The sequence below is a fragment of the Peromyscus californicus genome, unplaced genomic scaffold (assembly GCF_007827085.1).
Source record: "Peromyscus californicus insignis strain IS unplaced genomic scaffold, ASM782708v3 Scaffold_23__1_contigs__length_62951481, whole genome shotgun sequence".
Taxonomy (NCBI): domain Eukaryota; kingdom Metazoa; phylum Chordata; class Mammalia; order Rodentia; family Cricetidae; genus Peromyscus; species Peromyscus californicus.
Window position 1 is genome coordinate 4,212,974 of NW_026294534.1, and position 23,297 is coordinate 4,236,270.

At 43.3% G+C, this 23,297-nt stretch overlaps 1 protein-coding gene and 1 pseudogene across 2 annotated transcripts in view; both read right to left on the reverse strand.

The window, feature by feature from the left end:
* The window catches only part of Nalf1 (NALCN channel auxiliary factor 1), a 535,729-nt gene that overhangs the window by 66,953 nt on the left and 445,479 nt on the right, over window positions 1–23,297 (reverse strand). The gene's annotated exons all lie outside the window — the stretch shown is intronic.
* LOC128119350 (mitochondrial glutamate carrier 1-like) lies at window positions 9,460–11,390 on the reverse strand (annotated as a pseudogene).

Genomic DNA, 23,297 nt, shown 5'->3' on the forward strand with positions numbered 1-23,297 from the left:
AAACCACCACATTCCCAAACAGTGTCTCCAATAGACATGATTAAAAATGTAAGTTATGGGCTGGCAAGATGGCTCAGCAGGTGAAGGTAGGTGCCACCATGCACGTTGACCTGAGTTCAGTGCCCAGGGGGAAGGAGGGAATGCACTTCCACAGGTTATCTCCTGACTTCCACACATGTACTGTGGCAAGCACCTCAATACACATATGCTCTCAACACATTCACATAAATAAATACATTTATTAAGATAAATTATGTAACTTTATATTTAAATATATTTTAGATTTATGTATAAGCTGTAATTGTTAGTACTGATGGTCAGTGGACAGGACCACTTGGGAGAGAGACCTCTGCATGTGTGAGTAAGCGTCTAGATGGAGTTGAGGAGAGAAAATGCCTCCTGACTGTGGGCAGCACCATTCCATGAGCCCTTCCCAGACTGGATTAAAGGAGAGAGAGAGAGAGAGAGAGAGAGAGAGAGAGAGAGAGAGAGAGAGAAGCACCAGCACTTCTTCTGCTTCCTGGGGATGCAATGTGACCAGCCACTGCAAGCTCTTGTCACCACACCTTCCCCACCTTGATGAGGATGCTCCAACAAGCTGAGTCAAAAATAAACCTTCCCTTCGTTAAGTGGCTTCTATCAGATACTTTGTTGCAGAAACAAGAAAAAACAATGAATGCAGAAATTAAGATCAACCATCTAAACCTTGTTTCTTATTCATCATTCTGTGTTTATGGTCACCTGGGCCCTCTTGGGGCACATTGAATATTTGCATACATGTGTCTCCTACAGCTGCCTGGTGTTATATCCGTAATCAGCCATGATGGTAATATCTACCCCTGAAAGTCAGCAAACAATGTAAACAAAGGCTTGACATTGTTATGTTGACTACCTGATCTTAAGAATGGGAGGTAGCCGGGCGGTGGTGGCGCACGCCTTTAATCCCAGCACTCGGGAGGCAGAGCCAGGCGGATCTCTGTGAGTTCGAGGCCAGCCTGGACTACCAAGTGAGTTCCAGGAAAGGCGCAAAGCTACACAGAGAAACCCTGTCTCGAAAAACCAAAAAAAAAAAAAAAAAAAAGAATGGGAGGGAGAAAGTGTTACTAAGTTGCAGTTAACAAAGAGTGCTGCCTTATGAGACACAATGGTTACAGAAATTCTCCAGCATTTGAGCAATGACTCCATCCTGTTCACTAAAACAATGTTTCTGTAGCTGCACTGCTTCACCTGGTTCATTTCCAGAGAGTTGTCCTCTAGCTTGGAAAACAAGCCTTCTTTGCCATGGGTAGACAGTATTTACCCAGCCCAACAGACTCAAGGATGAGATACGTATAAGCACAGAATATCCCCCGAGTCTGGCTTGATCTCTGGCTTTGATTATCTACATCCAGTCACCTCTGCTCTTTTAATGCCAGGGAACACTCTAAATTCAAGCTTGTATTAATTTGGGGTGTTCACAGAACTGCGGCTTGGTAGGTGAGGAGAGGCTGAAGTGGAGTGGTGACTGAGGAAACGCTCTGTGGTCACCTACTAGGACCAAATGCAGCTCCTGATTTACTCTTCTGTACCAACTTAAAGATCATAGCTTTGGGTATGAAAAACCCCAAATTAGGTCAGCCCATTTGTTCTGTGTCTGGTGAGAGTGTGGTGGTTGTCTTTATAGTGGGAACCCAAGCAAAGGAGATCATATGGGGAAGGAGAAACAAGAACACAGAGAGCTGAGGGGTCAGAAGCCTGAGGCATCAGCTCACTCTCCTTAACTACTGGCTCTTGCAAAAACAACTAGAGCATGTACTAAAAGAGCATCATTCCCTTTGGACAGAATTCTCAATAACCAGCCTCCCCCGACCTCCAAGACCCCACCCACGCAGGGTCCTACCACCTCAGCATTGCTGCGTTTATGACCAAGCCACCAACACAGGAACTCACGGGGCCACGCAGTCTCCAACCCAAAGTAACATTCTTAGTATCCATGACGTGATATTTTTATTTGTACTGAAATGTGATTTTATTTGTATGTTAATAAATAAAGTTGCCTAGGGGTCAGAGCTAATAGCAAGCCATAGCAGAGCTGGGCGTTTGTGGCGCACGCCTTTAACCCCAGCACTTGGTAGGCAGAGCTAGGTAGCTCTCTGTGTGTTCAAGGATACAGCCAGCATTGGAGACACACGCTCCAATGAGTGTCTGGAGGTCTGTACAGACAGGCAGTGATGAGGCAGTCATGTGGTTGGGTTTACAACCAATGAGAAGGCAGAACAGAAAGTCTATATAAAGACAAACAGACAGGAAGTAGCTCTCTTTCAGAGAGGTCTCTTGGCTTAAGAGGATAGCTGCAGCAGGCGGGTAAGGCTCTTAGCTCTGATCTCTTGGCTTTCTTCTTTGCATTGGTTCTGTGTTTCTAATTTAATAAGACGGTCGGTTACATCTACATGTATATAAACGTGTATGGGCGCATATATGCCCAGCTCTTCCTGGTAAGTGCCCTGCTCATCTTTTAACAGTACGCCACAACATTTGTAGTGGCTGAACTCTTCACAGCCACCACAGTCTCCTCTCACACAGCACGTGATCTTCAACTAGCCATAGGAATCTCAAATACTCACCCGTCATACATCATGTGCTTGGGGGTAGTTAGAGAAAGTGGTGTGTAAAGCAGCTGTCTAGAGCCTTAGAGGTGGTATCAGCAATCCTCACTCCATTTTTCCTGCTTTGAGCTTAATCTGAGATGAATTCTGGCAGAAAACACTGAGGTGGTTATGTGGGACCTCAGAGAATCACCGAGAATTTCTCTTTGATCCCCGGAACTGCGGGGTGGGGGCGGAGAGCTCTCTCATGTGTAAGGAGGACAGAGACTTGCTCTGGCAACATGCTGCCCCTGGTGGCCTAATGTGTGGACTGCTGGCCCTCCCTCTGCAGCACAAAAAGTAATTTTTTAATTGGACTCTGTAAGTTTGTATTTAAAGCAAAACGAAATGTTTCTGTTTTTACAGGGTAGGACTCTGTTCCCCTCCACACACTGGGATTCAACATGAAACAAGATATTTTACATCACCAAGTCTAATCCGTTTGCCTGAAGACGGAGCTAGAAGAAAGCCTGCAGGTCTAAAGGTCATAATGGGTTAGCATTCTCCAGCGCCGGAACTTAATTAGCATAGATGCAAAGCTGCAGGCCTAGCTCGTGAGGTGATCTTTACCACAGCTAATGACAAGCCTGTGCTGAGCTATCTTAGGACCATGTGGGAGCAGACATGCTTGCATGACCTTGCCTTCTTCTTCGGGACAGAGGTGCTTCCAGCAGGAACAGGGAGTGGTCCACAGTCCCTCTGCATTAAAGACATCACACACAGAGCACTGTGCTACACTGACCCAGTGAAAGCTCCCCAGTGCACAGAGGCCGCATTGACGGTCAGTTTATGAGGGGACCACGCTGACAGAAGGGTTAAAAGGTGACAGCACAAAGAGACAGCTGGAAGCCACCTGCTGACACCTGAAGGATGGTCACAGCGAAGTGGAACAATCGGAACGTGTGTGGCTCCACGTGACAAAGACCAGAAAGTGACCACTTGGGACCTTCCGAGAGTTCACATTCTGCTGGAAAGTGAAAGCGGAGAAGGTCGGGGCAGGTTCTCTGCAGCAGTCTTGCCTTCTGCCCTTCTAATCCACCTCTGTAAGGGAGATCAGCAGAAACCTGACCATCATTTCCTGAAGGCCTCAGAGACTTAAGAGATGAACCAGAAAGTCTGTGGTCTTTTCCATAGTCTAGGTCTGCCACTGAATAAAACCCTACTCAGACATTAGGACTCAGAAACAATCCCAGTGAGAGAGGGGGGTATTCCAACTCACTTCACTGGAAAGTTGGTATTGAATAGTGGAAGACAGAAGTTTTCAGAGCATACAGAGAAAATGGAGGGGCTCAGGGTGGGGGAGAGAAAGACAAGGCTATGATGAAGCAGACATAGTTGTATCCTGAAAACCAATGTTGAGAACCAGAGATATAAGTCTATAAGGAGCAGCAATACAGGATTAAGAAAGTAACAGCAGGCAGAAGAGATGGCCGGTGGCTAAGAGCTCACACTGCTATTGCAAAGGGCCTGGGTTTGGTTCCCAGCATCCACTTTATGAGGCTCACAACTGCCTACAACTCCAGCTGTATGGGGTAGGATGCCCCCTTCTGGCCTCCATAGGCATCTGCCCTGCTCACCTACCCACACATACACACGTAAATTTAAAATCAGTGAGAGAGAAAGCCACGAGACATCCCTGGCCTAGTGTACACAGCAATGGACCTTATTTAAAAGCTGGTTATGCCTTCTTGTCTGTCCTCTGCTTGCAGATGACCCCTGGATGCCAGGCTCTGTAGGGATGATTCCTTATAAAAAAGATGGCACTCTGTACAAAAATAGTTGTTCCCCTTGAGCTCTGGCAACCCTGAGGGATCATCCACATCAAAGAAAGGAGCACCCCGCAGTCCGCGTCTTTGCTGTTTAGGTGTGTGGTCTTCTCTACATACTGGGCCTTTCCTGTGCAGGCGCTTCTTCTCTCCCTTCCTGTGTGGTGTACCTTATAAAGGGGGACTCTTCAGTTGCATTTTTTTCTGTGTGCATCATAACTACCTCCTCCTCATCTTCAAGTCTGGAACCCCGGGGGATCTCTGTCACTGAAGAGTCGGACATATCACCTCTTTCAGTTCTGATGTGGAACCGCTGGCTTTTCTGGGTCAGAAATCAGTAAAATTGGAAACATTACTCATCCTACCTGTGTCTTTCACCTAAACAGTGGCATCTTGCATAGCATCTGTGTCTTGCACCTACCTGTAACTGTGTCCAACCAGCTTATGAGTACTCTGCTGGGCTAAGGGAAGGAGAGAGCAGGCCTTATTTCTCAACCTTTGTCAAATCTTGAGTGACCACAGGAAAATGATGAGCAAACCACGCGACCAAGACCTGTCCATGGGCAATTCTAGATTGTAATACATTGGCCATTAAAACTAACCACACAGGTCTTTGTCTAGTAGGGAAGGAGTGTTGAAGTATAAAGGTGTCTAGGAGCCTATCAACATTTCCTGCTTCAAGATATTTGGAAGTGTGTAATAGAATATGTTCTGAACAATGAAACCACTGTCCCAAACTCTATGAAGACAAAGGTGACCCCTGTCTTACTGCTTTGTCACCATTGTGTGTACGTGATAGGAACACAGTTGACTTATCCTTCATAAGTCAATTCGTGGTATCAGAAAAGGGGCAACATTTAGAAGAGCTGAACAGGAGGGCATTAAATGGGAAACCCTCTCTCGTTTTGATTCCTGTCTATTCTTCTACATTCTGAAATCTACTTTCCTTGAATCCAGCTATAACAGGGGTCCTGGAGCCCCAGAAGGCCAGTCCATTGGTTACTCATGTGTTCTGTTTTTCTCCATCCTATCAGAACTCATTTCATGTTTGGATTACTTCCTGACTTGAGGACTTTGGGAGAAGGTGCCTCTATCCTCAGGTCCACAAGTGGTCATAGGATCTAAATGCTCCCATCAAGCAAATTCTCAGAACCAACGTTAGTGATCCTGAAACAGAAGACTTCTCTCCATTTTCCCTAGGTATCGTGTTGTGTAGGACCTGAGGATCAGTAGCTACTTAATGAGGCTAACATACATGAGGAGCACATCAAAGACAATGTCAGAAAAGGGAGAAAATAGAGACGGGGATCACCACTTCACCTGACCCCAAAAGGTGACCCACCTCTAGATATCCATTGACTTGAGTACATCAGAGAAAATATCTCAACTGTTTCCACTTCAATATGTCAATGCCAAAGCATAGCCTGACAGTCATAAGGACCTATCTTTCTTCCCATCTCTATTTTAACTAAGTACTGGAGCATGGAAACACATCTAAACTATTTGAGTTTTCTAGAGCCCTTCGGGGATCATTAGACCATGGACAGATCATTAACTTCTGGAACTTAGATTAATTCTCCCAAGATTTCAACATTAGTGCCTTATTTGATTAATTTTAAACTCACAGTGCCAGATCTGCCTCTTCATTTTATAAATGTATCTTTAAATAAAACATTAAATAGCATTTGTTTGTTTCAATTCAGTAAATGTGACCTACTAACAAGCCATATTTATTAATAAATTTGACATTTTTATTTCTTTACATGCGTAGGACTCACATTAAGTGATAAATAAGGTTGAATGAACTCCTTGTTCAAAACACCACATAAAATTAAGCGCTACTTTTAAAAACGTATCACTTAGATTATCTGATTGTGTGAAGGCTCCAGTCCCACATTTGTCTGATATTACCATGGCGAAAGAATGTACCGTGGGACTCTAGGTGGTTACAGAGCACACAGGCTCTCTTTTACATGTCTGGACAAGGTCTTTTGTTGTATATGGGTGACCTTAGTATAATACGAAAACCAAAGGGACAAGTCACCCTATCTGTCATAATTGTAATGTATGCAGTTGGTGCCCAATGTGTGAGCATTTCTTATGAGGATCAGAGACTTAATAGTTGGTAAGAATTATGCAAATGTTAAGGTGTTAGTACTAGGAGTAATGATCTTGAAGAGGCTAGAAGAGGCCAGGAAGAGCTTGGGAAGGGTCTGTCTTAATTTTTCAGACCTTCCAGGGTCAGCAGAAGAGTCTTATCTTCTTTCATGCCATACTAGACCACAATTACTGGTGACCCAAAATGTCTCTTCTGAACCTTCAACTGAGCTCTACACTTTGTAAATATTGAGGTTTTGAATATTCCACAAAATTATAACAAATATACACACACCTAACACTCACTGTCTTGATAATAAACACACACAGGCAATGGACTCATTCAGATTCATTGAAGTCCTTAAGTGTAGAGGATGGAGCATGTTTTTTAGATGGTATAGTTCATTTATCTGTTAATGGTCCATAGAATTCATCTTATTATATCTCTCCACCATGAAAATCATTCCAGTCCCTTTCCCTAGATAAGAACATTGTGGGAAGATCTCAGATCCTGCCTTTCAGCTCTGCTGGTCTCCACAGCCTCCTCCTAGGAGCAGCCGGTGCTTGTGGGCAGGTTAAGAATTGAGTTGATCCCAGTGCAATCAGAGACAGTTTTCATGATTAATGCAAAGATCACATTTGGCAAATCCAGAGACTAAATAAATTTAAGGGGGAAAAGTGTCTTTAAACTATTTTGTTCAGTGGTGATATTCAAACTCTCCCATGAGAGAAGCATATCATTATGAAATCATGTGTTCATAACCTTCTTACAATCCTGCCTTCCTTCATGAACTGATACACCCTCTTCCCCACTGTGTACTAAGCTGTAGTCAAGGGGAGGTTGGGTGATGGGGGATGTTGCAGACAGATCATTTGCATATCCTGCAGACAGTATGGACCTCCCTCTCCTGCAGACAATCCTCCTACACGACACACTGGCAGACATCAGCCACTGGGCTGGCCTTGGTCTCACTTGTCACGGAACAGCAGCAACGGTAAGAAACAATAACTAACAAAAGCCTCATACTTGCTTTGTGTCATTCAGTAAAAACTATCTCATATTACTTTGTGTCATTACGTAAAAAACTACCTCATATTACTTTCTCTTCCCAACACGAAAGAAATCACAGTCTCACTGTCTTGAAGCGCGTATGAGGGCTCATTGCAAGTGAACACGACAATTCGCTCACAATTATCCTGGAAAGCAGACGGTCACTTGGATTGCTGATAAAATATGTCATTCTTTGCACAAATGTCTCTTTCCATTGTTGAGTTCATTCTCTCAGAATGCAGCATTTTTTGTTTGTTTGTTTTTTCTATTTAGAAAATGTATTCATCTTTTACATGATAAGACACAAAAAGTCACAACTTCTTAAAACTTCAAAAGAAAAAAAATATAATTCTGTAAGCATCAGCAGCAGTTTTCAGAGTGTAGAAGTGATAGGAGAGGAGGCTCCCAGGAACAGCCATGAACTAGGGGCTGCTCAGGCTTGAGCCCCGGGTAGTGTCACTGGAAAGGGGCCTCTGTGGAGGGTGTCGGGCTTGAGGGACACCGCATAAGCACTTCTGTCAACCACCAAACACAATCAATGGCCAGGGCAGGGGAGGGGACTGCTTTGACTCAGAACAGAGGATCCAGGGCTGGAAGGGTGGGGCTTTCTAAATACGGACAGAAGCCCAGACAGCTGTGTTGTAGCATATTATTCTAAGGTGTATTGCTTTTGTTTATATTGAATTTGTTTAGCTCTGGGAAGCTGTGTTACTGTGTCTGTCTGAAACACATGATGGTCTAATAAAGAGCTGAATGACCAGCAGCGAGAGAGGCAGGAGAGAGAAATAGGCAGGGCTGGCAGGCACAGAGGATAAGTAGAGGGAGAAATCTGGGATAAAGAAAGAAGTAGCCAGAGAAGGAGGACTCCAGGGGCAGCCACTTAGCTGCACAGAAAGCCATGAGTAAGAGTAAGATCTACAGAAGTGAGAAAACGGGAAAAGCCCGGAGGCAAAAGGTAGATGGGATAATTTAAGTCAAGGAAAGCTGGCAAGAAACAAGCCAAGGTAAGGCTGGGTATTCATAAGTAAGAATAAGCCTCCATGTGTGATTTATTTGAGAGCTGGGTGGTAGGCCCCCCAAAAGAGTAAAAAACAACAGAGCTGGGTGTCCCAAGTTCTGTACTGGCCTTCATGCCCACCTTTCCCCCATAAGCAATCTCTGTCCAGGAGTAGGGCTCTATCAGAAGAGTTTACCAGGCTGGAGAAGTAAACTACTGGACTGGGTCAGCAGAAGGCCTGAGGCATACACAACACATGAGCATAGAGCATAGAGTGCCTGACTCCGTAGAGAAAGGCAATTGTGCCCTTATGGGCCCATCCCCATGCAGCTTGGCTAGCTGACTGTTGGAGGTTGGAGGTAGCAGCCTGCCCCACCACAGGTATACAAAGACCTCAAACAATGTGCTTCCCACACGGGGTGGGGGTCCAAAAACTCACCAGGAAGAATATGTGTGGGGTGCCTGGGATCACAATTGAATGGGGCAGCACACCCAGCCTAGGAATCCTAGCCTAACATGAGGATGGAATACTCCAGTCCTCCTGTAAGGTTGCCTGGGAGGCAGAGTGGTGTCCTGGCTGAGGCAGGAAGAAAAGCAGGGGCGAACAGACTCATGGGCAGAAGCCAGGCAGAGGCAAATGAGCACAGTAAATTCAATAAATGATTGTGTGTGTGTGTGTGTGTGTGTGTGTGTGTGTGTGTGTGTGTGTGTGTGTGTGTTCCGTTTGTAGACCAGGAGACCAACTCTGTCTCAGGGGGTGTCCAGGCCAGGTGGGACTAGGTTGGGGTACAGAGATGAGACAGGACTGGCTCGACGGGACTAGCTTAAGGAATGTACAGATTTCTGTGTTTTCTACACAAATAGGAGCTTGATTCCAATTTTTTTTGTCCCTTTAGGACTCCATGGGGGCCTATGTGTGCACCATCCACATGGATCCTGCACCCTTTTCCAGCCTTCCTGCTTGATGAGGAGGACTGGGGAGAGACAAGACCTTCTCAGGTTTGTGCTGGTCACAGCGTTCTGGCCCCAGCGATGCCCAGGAAGTAGACCTTCTGGGTGATGCCAAACAGTGGGCCAAGGACCAGTGCACAGCAGTATGTGACTTTCAGGAAGGCTGAGGGGCTCTTATATCTCCAGATCCTCCTGGCACAGTCTAGAAACACCGAGTGAGTGTCCTCATTGATGCCTGACAGGAAGGACACGCAGAAAGGAGACTTCTTAGAATATGGGTGACCCAGCTGGTTCAGGTTGGAAAATGGGGAAGTAGACATCAGAGAAGGGAACATTCCTGAGCAGTGTGGCTGCCAGTCCCTTGTAGGGGCCACCAATGCCATGGTTCTGCATCAGGTCATAAGGTGAACTGGGAGGCCATGGGCTGAGGAGTGGCAGGAACATCTACTGAGGGCTGGGTACCTCCCTGGCTGACGGTTGAGCCTGGGTGGCCAGAATCCTCCTCTGAGCAGCAATGTGGCCTGCATCTTACAGCTGGATCTTCAGCATCTCCAGGGGGGTGGTCACAATCACCTGGCAGGTGCCAGCTCTGCAGCCTGCCAACATTTTCTTAGGCAGGGTCAGCTTTTGTCCGTCCTTAGAGAGCTGAGGTCTGAAATAGTCATTAGCTGCCAGCTTGATAGCCTTCTCAGGGGTGGCCAGGGTCAGGTTTACCGCTGTTTCCCTGTACGTGCCGAAGGAGCCCTTGGAGTAGATGGTCTTGATGAGGCAATCAGACATGCTGACATGTATGCGCTGGCCATTATGCTGGTCCTGCAGCCGAGTCTTAGCCTGGTCAATGAGGAGCAGGCAGGTGACCCGATGAGCCCAATGATGCCACTATTGACGAGCCTGGCCGTCAGGCTGATCTGCTTACCAGCTGTTTTCACCAAGTGAAGCAGCAGGCTGACTCAGGCCAGGTGATGGAAGTGGAGGTATTCATGAGGAGGGGCTGATGAGGACAATGTGGGTGACTGGTAGTGGTGGCTGATAGTGGGGGAGGGGATGCCTTGCCGTCAGAGCAATTGCAAGACTTCTGCTACCACCAGGATTGCTTCCTGTTTTTTGTTTTTCTGTGAGTTTCATGACCTCTGGTTTGTGGCTTTTCTTGTGGAAGAATTAGGTCTTTATGACTGTACATGTATGTGATTATCTATTTATGCGTGCATGTATAGCTCCTACTTAAACTATGAACATAGGTGTATAATGCCATAGAAAAATCACATGGGACTTTGAGCAGGATCAGAAGATGTCCCACGAAGTGGGATTGCCCATAAAATGCCCCCCAGTGCTCGCTCACATCCCCACTGGTCTCACTGTGCACCTGTACCACTGCAGCCCACATAGCACAGGGAAGATCCAGGGCTGGGACCCAGGGTTTGCTTACTGCCTTGGCTCCTGGAAAAGCCTCTCCCTACCACACATTATTTCTGCTTGCCCTTGAAGTGCAAGGATAGCCCCCCAAAAAACAGAATTTATCTCCTTTGTGCTTAGTAGTGATGGAAGAGAAACCAACAAAGACATATAAGCAGATTGACGGCATGAGCGCATATTGGTAATAAAAAGAAGCATAAAATGGTGAAGTGAACTAATGATCAGGGGCCAGGAGACCAGGAGGGAGAGGGAGAACATAGGAAACCCTGCAAGAAAGAAACATAGGGTTCCTGTGATGAAACCACATTGGGTCTGCGGGGGCGTGCATACAGAACTATGTATGTGTAAACACAGTACACAGCTACACACATGTGTGCGCGCACGCACATACACACACACACACACACACACACACACACACACACACACACACACACACATTCACACTCACAAACATGGGAATGAAGGTCAGCTAACCTGGACTGATACATGACGTTATTGCTGATACCCTGGTTGGGAAGGATATGTGGAATTTCTTGGCTGCATTCCTGTCTTTCTACAATTACCTGAACAAAACATTCAATCAAAACTAAAAGCGTACGAATCGAGTCGGGTGGATCCTAGGACATTCTAAAAGAAGTCATGTTTAAAAGAAGAACCAGAATGCATGTTTGTGTGGCTTAGGAGGCACGGGGGCAGAGAGTAGAGCCATCTGAAGGTACGCTGTGTTCAGTAGCCAGGGGCAGGGCCGTCCAGCAAGCTGGAGACAAAAGCATGAGCCTGACAGAGGTCCCTGGGTGAGTCTCAGAGAGCAAGGAGACAGCACCAGAGAAGTAACATGCATTTTGCTTTATTTTTCTCCACTGGCAATTTATTTTAAGGCAGTCGGGGTAAGACGGTGAGATGAGTGTCTTTCTATTATCCCTCTGGCTTCAGAGTCAAGACTGGATGAGAAATCAGGGAATTGGGAGTGGGAGGAGGTTACTTCAGAAGACAGAGCAATCAGCAGGGGAGGCCTTGAGAAATGAGACAAGAGAAGTGTGTGTGGAGGAAAGCAGACTGGGGAGGGAGGTATTTAGAAGCAAGTGAAATAGATTTGTAGATGAATGGAAAGTTTTGTTTATTGGTTAAAGGCTGGTAATGTTATTTATTAAAAACAGAAATACCTTAGAAAAAATGGGCATCCTGGGGCCACTGCCTGGAAAATTTTAAGTGTCTTCAAGGTGTTTTAAAGTCAGTTTGCATGCCGAGTCTAAATTTTTTATTTCAGTAGGCAAATTTCTTCACAGCAACTCTTCTGGAGTTCTCAGAGTCCTGCTCAGAAAGATGATGAGTGGGTCTCTCATCTTCATAGTCCACTCTGTGATGCCAGAGCAGGTACGTCACTGGTCCATGTTAGAGAATCATGGGACAGAGGAGATAGCTGCAGGGTAGGCATAGGTGGGAAGCTCCTGTGATGTTACTAGAAATCCTACTTCGTAATATGAGGAAACAGTAGGTGCCACACAGTGTCCCTTTTAATTGCGAATAGTGTACAGTTATTTAAGACTGACCAGCTATCTAAAGTTCCTCTTCCAGGAATAATCAACTTTTTTCAGAATACTGAAAATTTAATATCTTTCTGTCTCAAACTTTGGCCATTCCTTTAGTTGAATTATTCATGGTCCTTGTCTCCCAGGCTGACTGTACTTCAGTGTTTTCCTTGGGGCAATCCACGCACCATGTGCCATGGTAGTACTTTAAGTAGGACTCCAATAGAAAGTCTATAAATTTTAATACTTTCATGGAAATACTGCATAAATTTTGATACATGTTAACCCGAAGCTATCAGCGATCTTGTTATGAGTTTTAAAATAATTAGAGAGAAGCCATTGCTATATACATAAACAATGGCACATGCTTCATTTCAGGCTCATAAACTAGACACACTCACACACACACACACACACACACACACACACACACACACAAATAAGCTTTGATGTCTTGGTCTAATCTTAAGGGCCTGTTCACACGGTTCCAAGAAATCACATGTCAGCATTTTCACTCGCCCTTGTCTTTGATAAACGCTCTTATGCTCCTTGACCATTTTTGTACTGTTCCTAAAGTGTCATAGTCACCCCCATGTGGCAACCCTGTCCTTCCATAATCAGCTTCTCCTGGGTTTTCAGGCCTTAAATTAAACAAGAGCAAAATCAGATATGCAATAAACTGCTCAGCATACCACATATTACCTATCGACACATCTTCATCTCTGTACCTGTCTATCTGCTATCTACGTCCGTCTATCTATACTCCTATTCACTACCTATCATCTGCCCATCTATTATCTATCTAACATTTATCCGTTTATCTATCATCTGTGCATCTCTTTACTGTCTATCATCTATCCATTTATCTATTAACTATCTATATTTATTTGTCTATCTACCTATCATCTGTCTATCACCTATTGTATTTCTTCTATCCATCTATCACCTGTCACCTTTCTACTTTATCTATTTATTATTTATCATCTATGTAACTATTTATCTAACCATCTACCATCTCTCTACCCACTATCTATTTTTACCTGTCTTTCTATCATCTATAAACTACCAATCAGAATACTTTATTTTGCACTGTGAAAACACAGACATGTTCTGTTTTCATTCTTCTCATCATTATATCCTGTGTCCCTCAGATTTAGATATGCCTAATCTGTTCAAATGTTAAACACCAAAGAGATGATATAAATAGATTAAACCCTTGGTTCTTCAAAACCTGGGCATGATTTTAAGTATAGAGTGTTACATTCCAATGTGGATTGAACTATTTGAATGGAATGGATTTTCTGTTTTAGTCAAGGGGAAAACACAGAAAATAATATTATTGGTAGCTTTTATATTTCTAAGAAGTTTAAAGAAAATTAGATGTACTGGTTGCAAGTTATTACTCCCGAGAATATCAAGAGCCACAAGTAAGCCTGTTTTCTTGTGTCTAATGTCACAACGGCACCCCTCAGTTGGTAGCTGGTGGTCTGCAGAATTCTAAGACATTTCTGGGGCTTTACCCTTGATGAAGCTACCAAGATTATATGAGTGCTTCAAAGGGGGACTTGGCAGCTATAATTAAGGATAATAATAATCTAATACTGATACCAGAGAGTATTTCAGACCTAATTTAATCTCCTGAGCTCATGGTAAGCCTGGAGGTTTGACTGAGTGGTGACGGGGCTGGGGGAATTCAGAGCACAGAGATGTTCTGGTTAGACACAGAGGAGTTACATGATAAGGAATGGGATCTCTGGGCACTGAGGGCACCAACATATGAATCAGAAAGAGCCATGAGGTACTAACTTGACTCAACAGCCTGGATGAGTTTAGAAGATGGCTTAAGCTGCTGTTTGGATGCAGCCCACAATGATACATGAGATGCTGAGAAGACCTTGAGTTGAGAAGCTAACCCCAGAACTATGAGCAAACAGTTGTCATTTTTGGTAGTTAAGTTGGAGCAATTTGCTAATTACCAACTGGAAGTGCACACATAGTTTTAGTAGTGAGCCACATGTCCTAACACTGTATAGTCACAAGCCTCATTCTTCTCTGTTCTGAAACTGGACCACTATTTTATCATCTCATGAGCAACAGCACAGATACATTGTGTTCTAGCATCACACCAAAGATTCATGGCAGTTACGCATTGCAAATGAACTTCTGAAACAGGAACTTATACAAAACTGTGACTCAGTTTCACGTGTGTGTGAGTTTTGCCTGTACATATTTATGTGCACTGTGTGTGAAGTGCTCGTAGAGGGCATCTGATCTGACAGTTGTCTTTGTTTCTGGCTCCCTTCAGAGGTATCTAGAGCCCTGGAACTGGAGCTAACGACATGTGGAGCCACCATGAGGGTACTGAGACTTGAACTCAGGTCCTCTGAAAGAGTAGCAAGTGCTCTTAACCACTGAATCATCTCTTCACCCTTGTATCACCATCGTTAAGATTTTAGTTACATTTGGTGGTTCCTAATAAAATCCCACACACTTTGGTAATGAAGTTTATTGACTTCGGAGTTTTGTAGTTTGTAATCCATGGTTCTTAAGTGTCTTCAAGAAATTATAGGTCAGCATCAGCATATATTTCCCACCATCCAGGAGCCATCAGTACTTCCTAGACTGTCAAACAACACAAACTTTTAAAGGAAACTTTCAGGCAAGGAAACAGAGGCCACATATCTTGGGCAGCTTTGAAACGCTCCTACCTCTGTAGGGAGCCAGAGATAGAAACAACCATCAGATCAGATGTGAAGATTAACACGACTGTATAGCACGGCCAAGTGGTATAAGCCACATGTGGAAATAGGATTATACCTTATCATATACAAAACATTATAATCTACAATGTATAAATAAGAAAGACATACATATGTACTCATAAAAAAGGAAGTGCGCTAATGTCATATCAGAACACGCCACTTGGTGATACAGCACTGTGACATTTGAGGGAAGAGAAATGGGGATGTCTTTCATCTTTCTTACTATCGTTCCCTGAAGCAACTCACAGGATCTAAGATGATCTGCTCGGCCTGTAGAACACATCACAAGACACTTATGTAAGGAGTTACCTTCTTGTGCTTGGAAAAAAGCAGTCAAAGTCATTGAGATGTCAAGAACTGGACAACAGGCCTTGCTGGGGTTTCACAATGCATTAGTTATTTCTCTCACAGCTGTGACAAAATGCCTAACGGAAGCAACTTAAGGAGGGAAGGGTTTATTTTGGGTCACAGTTGGAGGGGAATTCAGTCCACCACAGCGGAGAGGATTAGTCTGTGTCAACAGGAGCCTGAAGTGTCTGGTCACATTGTGGCAGGCAAGAAACACACACACACACACACACACACACACACACACACACACACACACACACACACACAGAGAGAGAGAGAGAGAGAGAGAGAGAGCAGAACCAAGGCTAGGCTATCCCATATAGGGAGGGTCTCAGAGACCCACCTCTGCCACTGAGACTCTACCTCCAGAAGGGCTCATAGCATCTCTAAGCAGCATCAACAGCTATCAGCCAAGCGTTCAAACACACAGCCTGTGGGGGCTGTTTCATATCCAACCACTCACACTCAGGTTCACCACCATCAGATACTATACTCCCCTTCCTAATCTATTTATTCAGGAATCACCAGTCATCATCAAATCTAGTACTAAAATATTCAAGTTTACTGTTCCTGAGGGTCTCCCTTTCCTTGTAAAATGTCATGTGTCATACAAAACTTATGTTAAACAAATCTGTAACTTATCCTCTTGCTGGTCAGTCTTTTATTATGGGGTCTTTGGCTGTGAATCTGTAATATCTGAAAATATGTTTTCTTCCCCAAACCTCCATCCTGAATGCAAAGTTCTAATTTTCTATACCAAATGCCTTATTTCTAAAGAAGCCTCAGAGTGTTTGCAACACCTATCTGTGTTATAGTCACCTTATGATCTTTATTCTCATATTCAACATCTTTGAAAATGATGGGCAAGGATTGTCAGAAACTGTACCAAGAATCTAACAGTGACAAGTGCCTGTCCTGGGAGAGGTGCTCAGGACATGCTGCTCTTTCGTTCCCGGTGATCGAGTAGCCAGTTTCCTAGACCCTTCGGTGACATGTCTACCAAGGTCAGAAGATGGATGGGAGAAACACTGTGGACTAGACACTATGAAGTACAAGAAGAGCTGCCTTGGCATTAGCGTGAGAATGCTGCATCTAGAGAGAAAGAAAACTGAAGACAACACAAATACAGGTCTCAAAACACAGAGCTGCTGTGGCCTAAGCTTCACAGTATGCTAAAGGACAGACTGGCATGTGGCAGTCAGAAAGGAAAACCCAGCCTTGAGGGTTACTGGGCTCATCCCGTGACAAATGTGGAGAAAAGGAAGCAATGGAAACTGTACCCACAATCCTTACAACCATACAACAAAGGCAGCAACAGAGTTTTCCAACCCTCTCATTAAGGCCCATGACAACTCCTTTAGATGGTAGTGTGTTTTAGACAGTGTTATGCACTGAATGTTTGTGTGCCCCCAAAAATGCATATTCTTGAGTCTTAATACCCAATGTGATGGGGCTGAAGGGGCTGAGGGGTGCTGATTATGGCTGTCTGAGCTCAGGAGAGTAGAGTCCTCATGATCACATCATTGGCCTTGAAAGAACCAACCAGAGTAGACTTTGCCCCCTAACCCCTCACTTCCCCCTACTCCATTCACTCTTTACTATGAGGATATTTCAAGAGGGCAGGCCATAATAACATTAACATTTTAATTTATGGTTTTATAGTATCATTGTCCACACAATAAATTTCTTCTGTAAGTTATTCTTTCATCCTTGAGAAACATAACCCACTTTATGTAGAATTGAATTATGATTAATGTAGCATAGTAGCCTTTTTGGAGGTGAGCTTCTAGGCATATCTCTCAGCTCTCCAAGGTTCTGAGAATACTTGAGTCCTCAGCTCTAAATAGGACATTCATAACAATCCTTCTACGGCTCAGGGAATATTGGTAGAAGGCATGAGTAGAATGTAAGAACTACAAGGTATTGCAAAGAGCTGTGAATGGTGTCTTCTGGGCATGATACAGTTATTGCAATCACAGCTGCATAGCCTTTGTGGCTGTCTGCACTAGGTCTGCATGAAACTGGGGCTTTGCAATAGTCAATCATGGGTTGGGCAGGGCCTGACAGGGCCATACATCTTCCTATGAATAACTGGCTACTGACGGATTCTAAGGACAGTCATTGCCTTTAGTTATGTGCTTAGTGGTGAGTCTACCAGACTCCAATAGACAGTTCCAAGATCATGATTGCACAGACTTCCTTGTTAAACTCAGTGGGTCCAAAAAAAAAACAAAAACAAAACAAAAAGGCACCAAAGGACTCATAGGGAGGAGGGGGTTTGCTAAAGCAGGAAGATTGGAGGGAGTGGGAGTGGGAGCAATCAGCCAGCCTTATCTCAGCCATGCACAGAATTTTCAAAGGATAGATTTAACTTTAAACAAATTAAACTGTTCATTTTCCCCATTGTGTTTCTAACTCCTTTCTTCCACAAAATATTAATGAGTTTATCAACACTCACACGTGCACACAAACCAATCGCTGCAGCTAGACAGTTTTCCTTCCATAAAGTACATTTTCTTGTTAAATCTACAATAAGACGGATTGCAAGACAGAGACTTTAAGCATCCATAGCCCTGACAAGCAGGTCACAGGTGTCACACGATTGTTTTACCCCAGTGCAGACAGGAAGTGAAACATTGGTACAGGAAGCAGGATGCTTCCTTAGTATTGCCTTCACTCAGCTGCTGCAGAGAATATAATTGCCTTGGCTGCTTCCTCCATCTTTGATTGTATGCCTTGAAGACCCACAGGGTCAAACATCATATAAGGGAAGTGGGCATCTCAGGTACAACAAAGATGCCCTCCATGTCTGTGTGAGTGGTTCTACTTCCTTTTGTGGAGAAAATACTTCATTCCTGTATTGATTATAGCCCCACTGACTTGGTCCTGGTGACTTGAAGACAAACAGTTGTAATGATCAGACCTGCTAACGCCAGAGCCCTGGAGATGGGAAGAAAAGCAATTAACACATGCAAAGGACTTTGTAAATAAGTATAGTGTTATTCTCAATGGTCTTGAAGTCTATTTTTATTTATGCATAGGCTTACACACCGCATTATTAGAGTTGCTGTAAAATTCCCACCACATGACAGATAAATCAATATTAGAGAATCACACACAGATGATAACTGGGCTGAACAGTATTAACCTTTCTGTGTTCTCATGCACCAGATGAGAGTGGAGAAACCCTTGACACATCCGCCTGCAGACAGAGGATTTTTTTCCCCACCACACAAAATCAAAACCTCTGGTTCCCACCAGAAAATCTGATATTAATGTCATGAAGACAGATGTTTAAAAGGGTTAAAAACAATCATTGAAAATATTGAGTTGGGACACCTAAGGTGTTTACTCTCTTCTGGGGTGCAAAATGACAGAGCCCGTTTGAAAGAAAAATGACACCAGGAAAAGGAGCAAAAGTCACGAATAAAGAAAAATGGTGAGGAGCATCCCAGGGAAATAACCAGCCTCCTTTTAGCCGGGCCCCACAGAGCAGAAGTGGGTCATCCTGCTGAGCGAACAGTGTCATTTCCCTGCAGTATCAAGGCCAGCATCGGCTGCCCTCCAGCACCACAGAGGTGGAGAAGTCCTTGGAGAAAGGTCTCTGGTGTTTGCAGGTGTCTGGAGGGGACTGAGAGAGGAATGAGTGTCCCATGGCCTCCATGACACCAAATACGTACAAGTTCCCACCTCAGTAAATCCCCGGAAGAGAAAGACTTGGCACCGCTGGGGTCTCGTGTCCTATTTTAATTTCTTTTTCTTAAATTTTAAAGGACGTTCTGGTTTCATATGTAATGTGGTTCTATGAGATTTGAACTTCTACACAGGTGCTCACAGTGCCCATGACCATGCTCAATTGCCACACATAATGAATACACAAAGGCAGGAGGAAGTCACATGCTTCACACACACCTGACAACAGAACCTCATTCTTTGATGAAATTTGTAGAGTATTTTAGAGCAACGTGTGCCTCAGTGGGCACTAATAGGATGCCATGGAATAAGACGTTATGGAAAAGCAAGGAAGATAAACAAAAGATTGATCAAGTGCTGCTGCTTGCAGTCCGCTACCCCTTCTGACAGTATAGCATATTTTTTTATTCTTGAGAATAATAATTATAATGATATTTCATTTATCTTTTCCTTTCCTCCCTCCAAGCCCTCCCATATAACCATGCCTGATCTCCTTAAAATTCATGGCCTCTTTTTTTTTAACTAGTTGTTATTGCATGTATAAATGTATATGTATAACTTATATTCCTAAATATAACCTGTTCCGTCTGTATAATGTTACTTTCATACATGTTTTCAGGACTGACCACTTGGTAATAGACAACCAGTTTTCCTCTGTTGCCTATAGTTCTCTCTTTTCCCTTTTCAGGAAAAGTAAGTAACACTTTCAGAGTGCCTGTAAACTGGACCCTGGTGTTGAATGGGAACCCTGTTGTAAAAGCTAGCCTGGGAGAGGATCAGCCACAGGCTGTAGGAATCACCAGACCTGAGAGGACCTTGTCTGCTGGGACAGGAAATGATAAGAAAAGACAGAAAGATTTTGAGAAAGTTCCCAAGATCAGCAGGATGGTATTTAGTGATTCACAGGATCCAATGGAGGGAAAGATGGATTCGGAGACATCAGAATCTATTAAGCCTGTACCACCAATGGGTCGCTGTGTTGTTCCTAGCAAAGGCATTGAGCAGATAAAATCGTGTAAAGTTTTCACAGTAGCTTTGTTTGCTTCAGAATGGTTTTATTGTCTTAAAATTCTCTGTTTAGTAGAGATTTTAACAAGTATGCTTTTTAAAAAAAAAAAAAACAATGCAAATTCCATATTACCCTAAACTGTGTTCCATCCCAGAAGAAAAAGGAACATAAGATGCTTATTATTGGTGCTTCACCCAAAAGACCAATTAAAACCTCTGTCAGTAACCTGAGTGGAGTGTGAGGATTGCTTGAGCCCTCATCTAATTATTAGGGAGTTACTTGTTGCTCCCTAACAAATTGGGCATGCCATCCCAGCTTGAAATAACAATGCCCCCCACCCCTTACCGTTTCTGTAGAAAGGGAATCTATGAGAGATTTCACTGCTCCTCTAGCTCAAAGTATCTCACCTCAATAGCTTCCATGTGAAATACAGACTCTGTTTAAGTGTTAGGGAAGCAACCAGTAATTTCCTGATTTTTAAATATCGTACAAGTACTAGCAAGATGGCTTAGTGAGTAAAGACACCCACTTCCAAGTCCGGAGACCTAAGGACAGTCCCTGGGACCTAAATGGTAGAAGAACAGAACAAACTTCTGCAGGTTGTCCTCTGCCCTCCTCATGCACACACAGCACACATATACCTCGCACATATAGCCTTGGCTACAGTAAAGAAATAGATATGCAAATGTTAAAAAATTATATGGGACACACTGAAACTTTAAAATGTGTTTATCTAAGGTTCAAGTTCGTCAAGTTCCTAAGTATACCATGCGTTTTGACGGGCTGAACTCAATCATTTATTCCATGAGTTGGCAGGAGATGCTGGCCAGATCTGCAGTATCTCAAGTTCTTATTGGAACAAGAGGAGCTTGTCTGTGCTTTGTTTCTGGAGGGATATTAGTGTCCTGAGAGCTTGTGAGCAGAAGGGGCCTGTGTGCTCCCACCCACATAAACTCCTTTTTATGTATCACAGATCACATACACCGGAAGAAGAGTTCTGAGAAACAAAGCAAAGGGCACACCATTGACTGACATCTCCTTTTGCTATGTTTTATTTATTTGCTAGGACTGAGCAGACAAGTCTAACCCACACATGGGAGCTGGTAGGGCATCATAGGAAGACGTGAAGTCACGGGGTCAGTGAGCCTCAGGAATGTATATTCTCACAAGTGGGAAACTTAGTCAGAAGAACTTCTGAACACTCATCCCATCTTTCCCTTGCAATATGTTCCAATCAAGAAACAGACCAGACAGACCAACAGACCACACAAAGGACCAAACAAAAATCTACCTGTGTTTCATACATTCAGAGATGGAGAAAAGCAAAACAGAAACGAAGCTTGGCTGAGGCTCATACATCCGAATTCTGGGTTGAGTATAAAGGTTTTGAAGACATCATTTCTATAGACCTAGTTCAATAGAGGTATTTTTATGCCTGACACTTGATGATTATCAAAAGCCTTTGATATTCCATCTCATCTTTGTTATCACATGAAAGTAAGTTATCTAAACCACAAAAATATAAACACATCAATGATTAAGGAAACCAAACATCACGAATTTGTTTTAGATGAACAATCATCTATAATTTGAAAAACATATTTTAAGTTTACATAATATAAAAGTTTTAACTCAATTCTGTTTTTTTTTCTTACTACATGTATAGATGTCTGATTTGTTGACCCAACAAGTAGGTTTCAATCAAAATCAATAAAGAAGTAGAAAAATGCAAATGAAAATCTTCAAGAAACATCTCCAAATTAACAAAATGATCTTCCTCCCCTTATTTGGGAGTTATGCAAGATACAAAATGTTGTATTCACATTCTAGTTTTTCACTGAGTCTTGGAAATTACTTGAGCTTTCTGGTAATTTAACATAATTGTCAATTTCAACTGTCATTTAGGAATAGTGTATGCTGGGTATCTTCCAGAAAACATTCAATTTACTACTTTGAAATTACAAAGTCATTTTTTCCTTCATATCCAAGAATTAGTTTAAAATCTCTATTTGTATATTACCTTCTTTATCTAAAATACTGTTAATTATTAAGCAGTTAGGATTTTACTTAGCAAACACCATGTGACTCTCAGAGTCAGGGCAGAGGTTATTATTTTTAGCCTCTTCTCAGTTTCCTTCTGAGGAGAGAAAGCCTGGCCTGTTCTCTTCTACTTCAAACCATTTCCTCTAAAAACTCAACCAGCAAGAAGCAAACTTTCCTGTCCTGTCGCTCCATCAACTGCCGCTGTTTTAAGATATCTGCAAACCAGGAAGAGCCATAATGGGTGTCTAAATTTGGATCTTGGCTGTCAGGACTCTCATTAGTACTGCCTGGGAGCATGGCCACTTAAAGTCACTTAGCCTAGTAATACTGGCTTCTGAAGCCAGTGCCTGAAGGACATAACAATAGGTCCTATTTCAGACTCTTTCCTTCTCCATGTCCCTAACTTCTCCTCTGGTCCCTGCCCACATACCATCAACCAGCTCATAGCACTCCCTACCTGTTAGTCCAGAAAGCATCAGCAGGTGTTTATGAGAAACCTCCAAGTACCCCATATGATGTCTTTAAGACAATGAACAAGCAGGTGAAAAAGCAGCAGGTATAGAAAAGGAGAGGTATAGAAACACTGAATAAACATTACATATTCTGTCCTACACAGTCCTGGTGTGGTCCCCCTCAAGTCATTTTTAGGTGGGTAATGTTTGTTCTATTTATTTATAATGATGGTTATAATTTGCTGTGCCAAGAATCAAGCCCATGCACATGTTAAGTGACCACTATCAATCACTGAGCCACAGCCCAACCATGTCTTATTATTATCTCTATGCCTTTAACCCTGCTAATTTCATAATTGATCAGAAAATTTGGTCATAATTAACCATATGTCTTCATTTTATATTGTGATTTATAAGTAACAATAGTTTGTACAGGACACATAAAACTACATCATGAAATATCAGTCACCTCATTCATCGGAGGTCACATTGATGTCAAGTCATTTTCCAGGCCTATTTGCAGTTTTAATTGTGACTTGTGGAAAGAAAAGTCAGC